Raw genomic sequence first — 14,399 nt, forward strand, 5'->3', positions numbered from 1 at the left:
ACCCCTAACTGCCCACTCATGGAAATCTTCCTAATTTAGGATTGTCTTCCTTTTTTCCAGTTCTTATATTTTCCCAACAGAGAATTCTGGGATGCGCTTAGAAAGCACTTCATTGCCAGAGCGTCAGGACAGTCTCTTTTGTGACCCACCGCTCTTCCTCCCCTCTGGTTCTTCCTTCTCTCTCACTTCCTTCCAGCCTCCCATTCTCTTGTTCACTTGCTAGTCATCGGTCCTGAGGTGGGACCAGAGCTCTGTTGATTTCCTACTAGCTGGTGAGATGAATCAGAAACTATTTCCTTAAGAAACCTGCCATTGGGGAGGGGAATTTACCGAAGGGTGATGTGACTTAGAAAGCCAGGCTGTGACAGACACCTCACGATGCCAGAGGCCCTGGGCCAGAGGATACAAATGGCTGCAAGAGTTGAAAACCTGGAAATAAGCAATAAAAACCAATATGCATAGAACGGGTGTCTGTCGATCCATGCTCTAAATTGGAGACATTCACCCCATAAGAGCTAGGCAGGCCCTTTTCCTGAGCCTGTTGGGCTTGCTCTGGGTTCAGATTGTTCTAAGGCCAAGGCCGTTCTACAGGAAGCCACGTTGAGAGGGCACAGGCTTGTCCACGGTTCAGCAAGCGATGCCTGACGGCCGGGAGGAGACAGCAAAGGGCAGACTGGGTTCAGAGAACCCCAGGCGTGGGCCTTTCAACCTGCTCTGCTCCAAGGCTACGCTTTATACTCCGCAAATGGACTGATAGTCACGCTGGTGATTCTGAACGCTCTAAAAAAGGTCTCTGAAGCTCAGCATACTCGGTGTAAGAAATCAGGAACATAAAGAGAATGCATTTTTTTAAGTTTGGGATTGAAATGGGGAGCTTCCATTATTTTAAAGTGTAGAATGTTCTCTAGCAAGGTTGGATCAATCAGGTTTTATCACATGTACTTACTTTCTGCTTATTTTTGCAAGCATGACAGAAAGTAAAACAGCTGTGTGAAGCCACAGCCTCATGAGAACGGCGAAGAAAATTGATGTGATGAAATGCAAATGCTTGGTTTAAAGGCGTGTTGTGTTAATGAGGCCCAAGAGCACGGTGGTTAAGGGTCCAGGCCAAGGGTCTGACTGCAGGCTTTGAAGCCAGCCTTTGCCACTTAGGTGTGTGTGCCCTTTGATAGATGACGTTGCCTCTCCATGCCTCAATGTCCTCACCTGCAGAGTGGGATGGTTGTGGCGATGGAATGAAATAATACCCGTAAGCATTGAGATCGTTGGTAGCCATCAAGTCTTCATGGTCTAATGCCATCTGTAACCCGTTTCTCTCTCTTGCTGCCTTTACTCTTAACTGATGCCAGAGAAAGGCAGAGGGTTGAGCTGGTGAAATGCATGCTTAGCAAAACTTTTTCAGCTTCAGAGAACAGTAGGTAGAGATTTCACTTCAATGCTAAGAGTTTGGCTCTCTTTTGCTAAGATCAGTATAATTTTATTAGTTTCCAGATGGCTCCCCAAATATCTCCTGGGTTGTATTAACTGAAGAAGAAAAGAAGTAAGGTGGGTTTTTTTCCCCCTGTTTTCCTTGTTTTGTTACTTGATACGCTCCCGTGGTGTTAAGTTCATGGAGGTAACCTTAGGTACACAGTAGCTGTGATATGATCCATCCTCCCTGGGGCTGAGGATGATCGATGTGGGGGCTGGGGAGGGCTTGGCCAAGGAAATCCGGAAGCCCAGAGCAGAGCCCCAGTTCCGTGATGTAAATCTTGTGGCGAATTTCAATGAGCATTATTTTCTACACAAGGAAATTAAATGATGGAGTGTTTAAAATCTACAACGATACAGGGTAGATGTCATTATTTCCCCCTGTGTGCTCCGGTGTGCAAGGGTGGGTTGTTTCTACTGCAAGGTGAATCGGAAAGTCTTGGGAGGAACGTGGCTTCCCCCGCCGCTTGGAGGGGAGTGTGTGATTTGTTTGCCAAAGGTCCTGGTAGCCTTCAATCTGTCAAAACGTTGCAGGCCTGGAGCCGTCTGCCAAAGCAAACTATCAAAGTGAAATAACACACGAATTGCACACATACAGACACACACATGCTGTCCCGTTCCCCAGATGTTAATTTTGAATTAGGTCAGGGGGAACAAGGATTTGGGCTAGATCGCTGGTGTTTTGAAGTGGTGGGGGCACAGCCATGGACTACCAATTAGAGAGGTATGTGTGAGCAGGGTGGGGTGTCCTAAAACAGAGCCTGCTGAGCATGGGTGGGAAACTTCCAGCCCTTGGCAGAGTTTCTTCTGGCCCCTGGGGTAATATATTGCTCTAGCCGCTGTTATTGCAGCCCAAAGAATAATTTCCCCTCTGGGGGGATTTATTCTATTCCATTCAGAGCAGAGCCCATTTAATAACTAAGATTTTATTCCAGAATGAATTTTATCGGGTACCCCTATGCATTTTAGCTTCACTAGGACCCAGCTCAATGAAGGAAAGAAGCATTTGAAACTCTAAATATGATTTGTGTTGCATTTTTACACCAAGAGTCACAAGCAAACATTTTGCTGCCATACCTCGTGTCCATCCCAGGAGAGTAAGTTTTGGGGGCACCACATAGACAGTCAAAAGCACAACTGATTTTTTTTTAAAGATTGTTAGCTATTCTTTTTTTTTTTTAATGTTTTATTTATTTTTGATACAGAGAGAGACAGAGCATGAGAGGGGGAAGGGCAGAGAGAAGGAGACACAGAACTGGAAGCAGGCTCCAGGCTCTGAGCTAGCTGTCAGCACAGAGCCTGACGCGGGGCTCGAACCCACGGACGTGAGATCTGACCTGAGCTGAAGCCGGAGACTTAACCAACCGAGCCACCAGGCGCCCCATAACTGATTTTTATGAAGCCCTCATGAAGTAACTTTTAAAAGCTCTCAAAGGGGCGCCTGGGTGGCTCAGTCAGTTGAGCGTTCGGCTTCGGCTCAGGTCATGATCTCGCGGTTGTGGGTTCAAGCCCCGCATCGGGCTCTGTGCTGATATCTAGCTCAGAGCCTGGAACCTGCTTCAGATTCTAGGTTTCCCTCGCTCTCTGACCCTCCCCTGATCATGCCGTCTCTCTCAAAAATAAATAAAACGTTAAAAAAAAAAAAACTCCCAATGTGACTGTGGGCATTTTTGAATATGTCAATTCACACTATTTCCATTTATCTTGAGATTTCATAGGTGAAGATGACGTGTCATCATTCATTAATTCGCTAAATTAAGCTTTTACTATATAGAAGACACTCTGCTAGAGGCCGGGAAATAAAGGAGTGGCAAGATCAACCCGCTGATCTCCTGGAGCCTCTGTTCTAGTGGGTGGAGGGAGAAATTTAGATAAAGATGCCGTCTGTGCGGTAGTCAGTACTGCGGAGAAAAAGAAGGTTCTTTTGTACAGAGAAGGAGGGCTTTATGGAGAAGGGCAGCTCTGGGCCGACACCTGAAAGAGGAGAGGGAAACAGTTGTAGAAGTCTCTGGGAGCAGAGTTGACCAGGCACCTTGGAATGACCCAGAATCTTTCCTCCTCTGATCTTTCATTCCATCTCCTGCCCCAAGTCCCCCCAGAAGTGAGGGGAGGGCGGCCCGGGGTGAGTGGGTGTATGGAAGGGCTCCTGGCTGCTTTACACGTAAGTGGCTTAGGTGCCTGCCCCGAGCTTGGAGGGGCTGAGGTGTGACACATTTATGAAGGTGCTGCTTGTTTTTTTTTTTTTTAACAAAACCACACCCACTTGGTTTTCTTTTTCAAATGAGTAAACAGTGCCAGAACATGTCACCGTGATTCAGAGTTGTAGGTGTTGAGTCATTTGAGGTAGGCAGGGCGGGTCCTATTATTCCCATTTTACCGATGAGGATACTGAGGTACGGGGTGATTCGGCCAAGGTTGTGTAACTAAGGAGCAGAGACTCTCTAGCCGTGACGCACATGTTCCTTGGTTCGGAGGACAAACCGGATTCTGTAAGGATTTAGCAAGAAAATACCTGCTCTTTTCCCTCCAGCGTGTTCACACTCACTTTTGTAAGATGCCCCTGCCTTGTGGCCGGAGGACAGCCTGGGCAGCTTTCTGGTTCGGTGCAGGTTAATGAGCAGTGTCGTTTTCAAGCATCACAACGCCCAGAAAAGGTGTGTGGATGTGTGGGAGGGGATAGCTGTATTGGTTGAACGCCCATCCTTTTAGAAGGTTTAGCTCTGGTTTTTGGTATGAATCTAAGACCTGAGTAACTTCGCCATCTAGACCCGCACCACCAGCTCCCTGGGCGCTTCTCAAACAGCACAGATCTGTGTTCCTGTGCATTGGCTAGTGTAGAAATAGAACACCTCCGTCATGGTAGAAAATTCTATTGGGCAGCCCTGGCTAGATTCTCGGGAAGTTGTAAACCAACTCTTTGATTCTTTTACGACTAATTTCATATTCTATTTTTCTGAATAGACACCCTGCTTGAAAGGATTTTGTATATAGATATGCTACATTAAAAAAGTCTAGGGGCACCTGGGTGGCTCAGTCAGTTAAGTGTCCGACTTCGGCTCAGGTCATGATCTCATGGTTCGTGGGTTCGAACCCTGAGTTGGGCTCTGTGCTGACAGCTCAGAGCCTGGAGCCTGCTTCGGATTCTGTGTTTCCTTCTCTCTCTGACCCTCCCCTGCTCACACTCTGTTTCTGTCTCTGTCTCTCTCTCTCTCGCTCTCAAAAAATAGTTAAGTCTAGTCAGATTTAAGAATTTCAGCCTCTCATTAATTGATAGTGTCTCTCATCCTGCAGACTGGGAGGGGCCTCAGACCCCTGCAAGAAGAGGGGGCGGGACTGGCTTCTACAAGCTCCAGGTTCTCCTCCCTCTGCCATTGTTAGCTGCTCCTGGGTGGAGCCAGGGAGAGGTAGGGGCCAAGGGTTTCCTTGGGCTTGGTGCCCTTGGTGATCTGGTGTTGCTGCCCTGGGGTTGGCAGATGTCTCCTCTCTCAGGGCACCTTGGTTGGTCCTTTGGAGAACCTCCTCACTTGGGGTCTCTTGCTGCACACCCGCTTATGACCCTCCTCCCAGCTCCTGCACTCCACCAGTACCCCCCACACATCACCTAACCCCAGCAAGCAGCCTTTGATATGATTCTTTCTAGAGAACCTATGCCCAGCGTTCCGTGGTGCCTTCATACAGTTGATGAGAAAAAAGCCAGCATCTTCTGGCCCTGCGCGCTCTAGAAATGCAGACCCTTCCCCTTCCAGCCCCCTCTCTCCTCTCTGCCTTCCTAGACACTCCAGCTAGTTCTAGGGGAGAATCTGGCACCAGTCCTCATGATCTGAACTTGGGGGCTCAGATAAAGTTCTCTAAATGGTAGTCCTCCTTGTTTGGCTTGGGTGAGAACTCCAGGTTTTCCTCTCCTGAGGGAGAGTAGGGGGCTGTGCTCAGCACTTCTGCATAAATCTTCAAAGAAATATATGCAGGGCAAACTTCTCCCATTCTCCAGTCGTTCCTTGTACAGGCAGAGGTGGTGAGGGGCTACAACATGGAACGGGGGTGGGGCAGAGGGGACACCTCCTTTTCCGGTCCTGGATAGATGGTGCAGCCCTTCTTTTTTGATATATGTGCATATGTAATAAGTCCCCTTGGCCCTCAGCTTTGGGGCCTTGGCTGCAACTCTAAGACAACAGTGACAAGGATGTACCTGACACATCGTTATGTCTCCCTTCACCCTGCGTCCCGTCCCATTGCTGTCTCTGACCAGTCTGTCCACATCCATTCTGGGTGGTCTGCTAGGATCAGGCTAATTTCATACAGAGGGGCTTGGGGTGGAATTGAGGGTACTTAGAGATGGCGGGGAGCCTTCTCTGACTCCACAAGCCCCAACCATGTCCCGAGAGGTTCCTCACATCCACCTCCGCACAGTGCGTCCTGCTTGGACGGGGGGCAGGATTTCATGTCTCACAGTTGTGTTGGAAGCCCCAGAAAGGTTGAGAACCACTGGGTCACTTAACCGTCCTCGGGACTAAAGCTTAGAAAAGGATTCAGAAGCCAGCTAAGTAGGACAAGTGGCCGTTTTGCAGGGATGCTCAAAACAAGGCCATGGATGAGTTCAAGTCAAGGGACTTTGGGCATTTGAATGAACTGACAGTGCTCGTCGCTCCTGTGAATCACTCGCTGTGTGGGCGTTTTCGCCTCCGTCATTTTCCGTGATCCTCACAGAAGGTGAGAACACGGGGAGTCAGAGACACTGGCTCGCCCTGAACCCCCTGATGGGGGTGGTGGGGCCGGGATTCCAACCTCAATGTGTTTGAATCCCGAGCCTCATCTCTCCCAGCACACCCTGCTGTCTCCGGGCCAGCTGGCCCCCGTTCATACCTTCCCTTTATTTGATGACAAGTCCTAATCAGGGCTGGTGACAGTCGGGCTTAACACAGCTAATCTCGCCCATGGAGAACATATGTGACACGAAAGGGCCAAGGACGAGCAGAGGAAAGGCTCCCAGGGAAGCATGGCGTGCCGGAGAGGGGCTTCCCCGGCCAGCCTGAGAGCCCCACATTCAGCCTGACCTTACCCGCTCCAGTGCGACCAAGCATGCACGAGCCCCTTCTCTGGGTCCGTCTCCCCAAGCCTCCCAGCCAGCTTCTGTTGTGGTGCCCATCTTCCAGGGGAAGAGACTGGGGCTCAGGAGATGACATATCCTGACCTAGAAACCCTACTGGTAAGTGGCAGAGGGTTTGATCCCAGATCTGCCCGCCTCCCCTCCCGTGAGGCTGTTGGTTCCGTGCACCTTCACCGGGTCACATCCCCGGGCCCGGCATGGACTGTTCTCTCCCTTCCAGTGATGGGGCAGAGCTGCTGCCTTCAGGGGGATGCTGCTGCCTGGAACATACTCACAGCCCTGCCTGTTGCTGTTTTTCCTTCTCAGTGTCCTGGGTCCCCTCCTGCTGCTTGGACTCCAGCTCGTCTGCCCACAGCCCTCCACCGAACACAGAAAGGTAAGCCAAGGTAGGCTCAGAGGCTTTGCCTCTCTGCACAAGGGGCTGGAGTCACTGAGTTTGCTTCTGTTTGGAGGGGAGTCACCGCTGAGCTGGAGAGGAAGCATCATGTACACAATGTTCACCAGTTCTCCTGTCCCTCCTCAGCCTTGGAGCTGACAAATGAAGCTGGGACTCAGAGTCGGCGTCTGATCTGAGGCATCGCTGCTGTGGCTGGCTGTGTCCTTGAGTATGGGGCCGCGAGGGAGAGGCCGGGGAGGAGATGACCACCCGGGCGAGGTGGAGGGCCAGCATGGACCTTTTACCCCCTCTAGGGGCACTTGCAGGGGCAGCGGGCAGAGATGATTGGAAGGAGCTCTAGCTAAAGCTGTCGCTGTAGGTATGTGAGGGGACCCCTAACAGGGAGCCATGATCTTTGATAGGGGACACAGCCCCTGCCGGCCAGCAGCCAGGCAAGGAGAGAGCAAGGAAATAGGATCTGGCCCTCTCTCTCCTCCCCATCTCCATTTCCAGAAGGGGACTCCCTTTAACTAAATCCCACGAAAAGAAGACAGAAGCCCCTTGATGCAGCCCTCAGAGGCCAGCCTCCTAGGCAGCAGGGCTGGATGGGGAAGGGTGGACAGGGCATCTGGAGGGGATAGACAGTATCAAGCATGCTTCCCTTCAGGCTCTGTGTGTTTTCAGAGCAAATGAATTATTCAGTGCTGCCTAAACAGGCCGAATGCTGGTCCTACAACAGAACAGGTGCATGATAAATGTTTCCTTAGAAACAAATGCATGACCGTGTGAAGGCGCTCAAAGTCCCTTTCTGCGGCCTAGGAACTCCTCATGTCTACACCTCATGAAACGCAGATGCTTCGGAGAGGAATGGTAGGTCAGGCATCTGTCTCTAAGTGTGGCTGACTTGGCTGGAACTTTTCCTGAGAGAGGGGTTTCATAGGGGAAGTCCAGGAGGGTAGGGAGCGGATAAAAGGTATGTGCAAGGGTTTGCCTGGATGTGATCCTTCACGCAGGATTCTTGATGTTCTTGTCTGAATAGTTTTACCTTTTAGGTCTCTGGATTATGTTCTGGCTTTGTTTTTCCGGGCCAGATATGATCCTATATATTTTTGTACCCCCGACTAGGCTGTCAGCTCCACGAAACTGCCATCTTCTCAGATCCTCAGCAGCCTGGCATGTTGTAGGTGCTCAGTAAAATACTTCTTGAATGGCTGAATGAATGAATAGAAAATCTGGCTAAGCTCTAAGCATCATTTTTTTAGAGTCGCTTGGAAATTTATAGCCCTCTCGCTCCGCTGCATTGTCCCCATTCATAATTTCAAGAAATCAGAAACGACAGCTACTATAGCTTAAATGTTTGTCTCCCCTTCATATTCACATACTGAAACCTAATATCCAACATGATGGTATTTGCAGGTGGGGCCTCTGACAGGTCCTTAGGGTATGGGGAGGGGGAGCCTTGATGAATGGGGTTAGTGCCGTTATTAGAGTCAGGAGAGAGCTTGCTGCCTGCCATGTGAGGGTGCGATGAGAAATCTGCCACCCAGAAAGCTGCCAACAAGGCACCGTGATCTTGGACTTCTAGCCTCCATTCCTGTGAGAAATACATTTCCATTGTCTATAAGCCACCCAGTCTGTGGCTCTTTCATTTGGCAGCCTCAGACTGACTAAGACAAAGAAGTCGGGGTGCTCTTATGACAAATGACTGAACGGTGAGGTGGCTTTGGGACTGGGTGGTAGGCAGAGACTGGAAGATGAGGGCGCCTGTTAGAAGAAGCCATGAGTGGGCTTTTAAGGGTGTTTCTGGTAGGAGCTCAGGAAGGCCCTCAGGAGGGCCGTAGAGAAAGCCTCACTCTGCTCAGAGAACAGCGATCCCGCACAGAAAGGGGGCGGAATGTGGACGGTGAAGGAGGTGAAGGATGGCGCCTCAGACAGAAATGAAGAACGTGTTTCTGGGAACTGCAGGGGCAGGCGTGGCCACACACTTGAATGAAGTCGTGTTTGGGTTCTAGTGTTTCCTGGAAGGTAGAACTCACAAGTGATGAAATTAGAGGTTTGGCTGAACCGATTTTGAAGCCCGGTGTTGAAGGAGTGGCCGGGTTTCTCTTGACTGCTTGCAGTAAAAGTGAAAAAAGAAATGGCTTGAAGATGGGATTGTGAATCGGAAAGGAAGCAGAGCACAGAATTTTAAGATTTGGAAAATTCTGAGCCAATCCGTATTGAAGAGAATGAGAAAGCCCTCAGGAGAGAACATGAAGCGGGTGGCCAAGCGATCACGTGATAAGGGGATTAGTCAGCCAGCCGGCTCACAGAATCGGGAACCATTGTCCAAGACAATGGAGGAATGCAAAGAAGGTGTTTCCTGTGCCCTACTCTCCCTGGACCACCTCACTTGCCAGCACTCTTTCCTTGGCCGCCCCAGGTGCTGCTCCAGCTCCTGGGAAGCCTGGGCTGTGCCTGACAGACCATGGGAGCATGACTGCCTCCATCTTGATTTCAAAGGATAAGGCCTCCCAGCAGAGCCATGGTCCAGGTCCTAACCCTGGAGAGCCACAGTGGGAGCAGGGCTGTCCAAAGCCATGGGGGCAGGGCAGCCAGGAGCCGCAGGGCCTCAACCTAGCCCAGCAAAGCTGGGGGCAGGAGCACTGCCTCACTGAGTCTGAAGAACCAAGCATCAAGCCAAAGAAGAATATTCTTGAAGGTTAAGGCCTCATGGAATTTACCCCCTTGGGTTTTGGACTTGCTTGGAACTTGTCCCTCTTTTCTTCTGTCTCCCACCTGGAATGGGAATGCCTGTCCTGTGCCTGTCTCACTGTTGTATTTCAGAAGCACATAACATACTTGACACTGCAGGTTCACAGTTGGAGAGCAGACGAATCATACCGGAGCCTCACCCATATTTGATGTAGGTGATATTTAGCTAAGACTTTGGACCTAGACTTCAAAGTTGATGCTGGAGCCAGTTAAGAATGTGTGGGTTATTTGGATGGAATGAATGTATTTTGCATACAAGAAGGATATAAATTGTGGAGGACCAGGATGGAATGTAGTAGACAGAATGTGTCCCCACAAATTCATATGTTGAAAGTTAATCCCCAATATAATGGTATTTGGAGGTGGGGCCTTTGGGAGGGGATCAGTGCCCTTATAAAAGAGATCCCAGAGAGATCTCTTGCCCCCTCTGCTAGGCGGAGACACAGCAAGAAGCCTGCAGCCTATGAACCAGGAAATGGGTTCTCCTAGACACCAAATGTGCCGGCCCCTTAATCTCGGACATCCCAGCCTCCAGAACTGTGAAAAATGAATGTACATTGTTCATAAGCCACTGAGTCTATGGTACTTTTGTTATAGCAGCTAGAATGGACTAAGACCACTGTCTTTTCATTATTAAGTTATGTTATTTATTATTGTTTGGAACTATTAATTCTAATAGTTGAATCAATTTGCCAGTGTTCTGTTGCTTAAATAAACCACCAAAACTGAAAATATTTATGAATGGTCAATTTACTTTGCTATTTTTCTTAATTTTTCAAGTTAGCCTGATGAGAGAGAGAAAACAAGAGAGAGCGTGCATGTGCGCATTGGCGTGTGCGTACCTGAACAAAAGGTTCACAAATCAGTATTGCCTTCATCTTTCTTAAAGTACTTCTTCTGGGAAATGAAACAAAACATAAAGGTTTATGAGTTGTTTTGGAATGTTGAATTTTAAAACTGAGTGAAAAGTATCCCGTCTTGGCATATGGCACCTCCTCAAAATATTCTTAAGAATTTTCTAGTAGAAAGATAGATTTAAAAACACTTTTTAAAGAATCATTTATAGATTACTTTACTTGGAAGACAGACATTTTGGGACAGTTCCCAAATATAATTATATGCATTTTGGCTGCTGAGGTCATTGTCATCCACCCTAAAGAAAAGATTCAGTGCTTTCTTGGGTGTTGGATTTCTTCTTGGTGTTTTATCACAGAGCTTTGTGGAGCTGTGTCTGTCATCTTGCCTGCTTATGTCCTAAAATCCTGGCAGCAATATTGGCAATGGTGGCACCCATTTATTTCTGCAGTATTAGAAATAAGAAGGCACTTCTTAAAACAGGGGTCAGAAAATTTTTTTCTATAAAGGACCAGTTGTGACTATTTTAGGCTTTCTGGGCTACAAGGTTATTGTCATAACTACTCACCTCTGCTTTTGTGGCACAAAGGCAGCCACAGACAGTAGGTAAATGAATGTGCATGGCTCTGTTCCAATAAAACTTTATTTACAAAAACAGGTGTTTAGCTGGATTTGGGCCATGGTTCACCCTTTGCAGACCACAACTCTAAAGTCTGATAGAGAGGAGTTAACTGCAAGTATATGTGTTTTGGAATTGGAAGTTGGAAGTTGTCTCCTCCTGGAATGCTAAGGAACACAAAGGATTTGAGAAACAAGCATATTTTTTTCATTAAAAAGTAGGAATTATGATTGTTATCAAATTGCTTATCATTGATTGCTTAGATAAATCATACTTGAATTCCTGCTGACCCGTTGTTTTATGACAAAATCCACTCCCAATCTGTAGCAGAGAGCGGCAGAAAGAATTAGAAAACCATTTATGCTCAACTCTTAAGGGACAGCATTACTAATTTGTGCATATTGCAATTTAGTATGTGTATGAAAACTACCCACTAAAAGACGTCTCTCTTTTTCATTACAATAGCATGTCCAACTTTAGCATATGGAAGCATTTCTGCAGTGTAAGTTATTCTGAGGAAAAGACATAATTTGTAAATGCTGTCAAGTAAACTATGTTTTTCTAAATGGGGCTCGGGTGACTGGATATATCTCTGTAAAAATTGTCCCACAATAGGGGGGAAAAGCAGATGCTGGTGCAAAGTGTAAGCCCTTTTCAGATACTTAATTTTTTAAAAAATTTTTTAAATGTTTATTTATTTTTGAAAGAGAGAGAGAAAGAGAGACAGAGCGCGGGCAGGGGAGGGGCAGACAGAAGAGGGAGACACAGAATCCAAAACAGGTTCCAGGCTCTGAGCTGTCAGCACAGAGCCCGATGTGGGGCTCGAACTCACGAACCCTGAGATCATGATCTGAGCCGAAATCAGATGCTTAACTGAGCCACCCAGGTGCCCCCAGATATTTCTATCCAGCTATCTTTTTCTTGCTCCTGCAACAAGGACACTGTCACAAAGGATTGGTCAACCTCTGTTCTTGATAATTGTTAATGACACTTGGCAAATGATTATATTTTTAAAACTTTCTGTGGCTTCATTTGCAGATAAGGTAAGACCAAGAGCAGGGGAAAAAAAACCTGACTGAGATTTTAATCAAAATCATATGTTATTAATAAGGGAAACTGTAGATTGTAGAAAGCTTTCAAGTTAATGAAACTGTTTTACTGTCTGCCCAACAGACCCTGACTAAGCAAGTTGCTTTTCTAAGTCATAATATGTATAGTCAACATCATCTGTTTAGGGAAAAGCTATGAAATGTGTTTTTTCCTACAAATGAAAAAGCAGACGTATACTTTACTCACAACTGCTCAATGCTTTTTGTTTAAGTTTACTTTTTTAATTGAAAATATGCATGTTTGTTATAAAGAATTTAGAAAACAATGAAAAACTAGATGGAAATAAAAACTCACCCGTTGGGCTCCCAGCTGAAGAAAAGTGCTCTTCAACCTGTTATTTATAGAAAGAAGCTTTCAAACAAAAAGAACAGAGACACTATCGAACAAAGTAAGGGTGAAGTAAAATATTTGTTTTGCTGACTGAATCGCAAGTCACAATGTGAACTGCAGGGGACCTTGTGATGGGTTCGGTACCTACTATTAGTGTAGTAAGATGTGCAGCCAATGACTTCATATTGCCTCTTGATAGTGTCATACAGTTGGATATTGAACAGAAAGCCAATAGGAAGGCAAAAAGAAGTTTAGCTACATAACATTTCTCAAACCATTGTTCCAGGAAAGGAAAGGAAAAAATAGTACTGTTTTTAGAAGAAAATATGAAAATATCTACATGGGGGCACCCGGGTGGCTCAATCAGTTAAGCATCTGACTTTAGCTCAGGTCATGATCTTGCCGTTCGTGGGTTCAAGCCCCACATCGGAGTCTGCTCTGATGATGCAGAACCTTGGGATTCTGTCTCTCCTCTCTGACCCATCCCTGCTTGTACTTTCTCTCTCTCTCCCAAAATAAATACGTAAACTTCAAAAAAACAAAAAAGAGAGAGAGAAAGGAAAATATCTCCTTGATTTGCAGTGGCAGTTTCTTAAGCAAGACACCTAAGGAATTGGGCTACACTGAAATTGATGGCGTTTGTTTATCAAAACACACCATAAAAAAAAAAAGAGTGAAAATATAAACCATAAACAGGAGGATATTGACCATACCATATTTGACAAAAGATTCATGTTCGGAATACATATTTAAAAAAAATTTTTTTTTAATGTTTTATTTATTTTTGATACAGAGAAAGACAGAGCATGAGAGGGGGAGGGTCAGAGAGAGAAGGAGACACAGAACCAGAAGCAGGCTCCAGGCTCTGAGCTAGCTGTCAGCACAGAGCCTGACGCAGGGCTCGAACCCACGAACGTGAGGTCTGACCTGAGCCGAAGCCAGACACTTAACCGACTGAGCCACCCAGGCGCCTCAATATTTTTTAAAAAACCTGTAGTGATCATTAAGAAAGTTAAGCAATCCAATTTTAAAATGGACTGAAGAGGGGCGCCTGGGTGGCTCAGTCGGTTAAGCCTCCAACTTCGGCTCAGGTCAGATCTCACGTTCGTGGGTTTGAGCCCCGCGTTAGGCTCTGTGCTGACAGCTAGCTCAGAGCCTGGAGCCTGCTTCCGATTCTGTGTCTCCTTCTCTCTCTGCCCCTCCCCTTCTCATGCTCTGTCTCTCTTTGTATCAAAAATAAATAAAACATTAAAAAAATAAAATGGACTGAAGATTTGAATACATACTTCATGTAAGAGGATAGTCTCATTGTCAATAAGCATATGAAACGGTGCTCAGTCAAAATCACTAGTCCTTAGGGAAATGCAAATTAAAATGGGATACCACCAGAATAGCTTAACATGAAAAACAGACAGAACTAATTAGGATTGGAGCAAATGGAACTTCCATGCGATGCTCGTGGGAGTTTAAAATCATGGACCCCTTTGGAAACTATTTAGCACATCTCTTAAAGCTAACCATATACCTGTTCAAAAACCTGGCTATTCTAAGTATTTACATAAGGGAAGTAAGTGTCTGTATCTACCAAAATGTATGTATTAAAATGTTCAAAGCAGTTTCATTTATAATTACTCAAACTTTGAAATAATGCAAAAGTCTATCAACCACAGAATGGATAAATAATCGTATCTCCATCCTAACACTAAACAACAATTAAAATACAAACTTCTGATTCCAGCCAAGATGGAACAATAGGTATCGGATTTACCCTCCCACCTAGA

General features: G+C 46.6%; 1 long non-coding RNA gene across 1 annotated transcript in view; it reads left to right on the forward strand.

Annotated features, from left to right (window-relative positions):
• Positions 1-14,399, forward strand: part of LOC115302617 — a 58,855-nt gene that overhangs the window by 5,596 nt on the left and 38,860 nt on the right. The window contains exon 2 of the long non-coding RNA XR_003913561.1: positions 6,881-6,950. This is a non-coding gene — a long non-coding RNA (uncharacterized LOC115302617). The remainder of the gene's footprint in view (positions 1-6,880; positions 6,951-14,399) is intronic.

This window comes from Suricata suricatta, chromosome 9 (genome assembly GCF_006229205.1).
Source record: "Suricata suricatta isolate VVHF042 chromosome 9, meerkat_22Aug2017_6uvM2_HiC, whole genome shotgun sequence".
NCBI lineage: Eukaryota > Metazoa > Chordata > Mammalia > Carnivora > Herpestidae > Suricata > Suricata suricatta.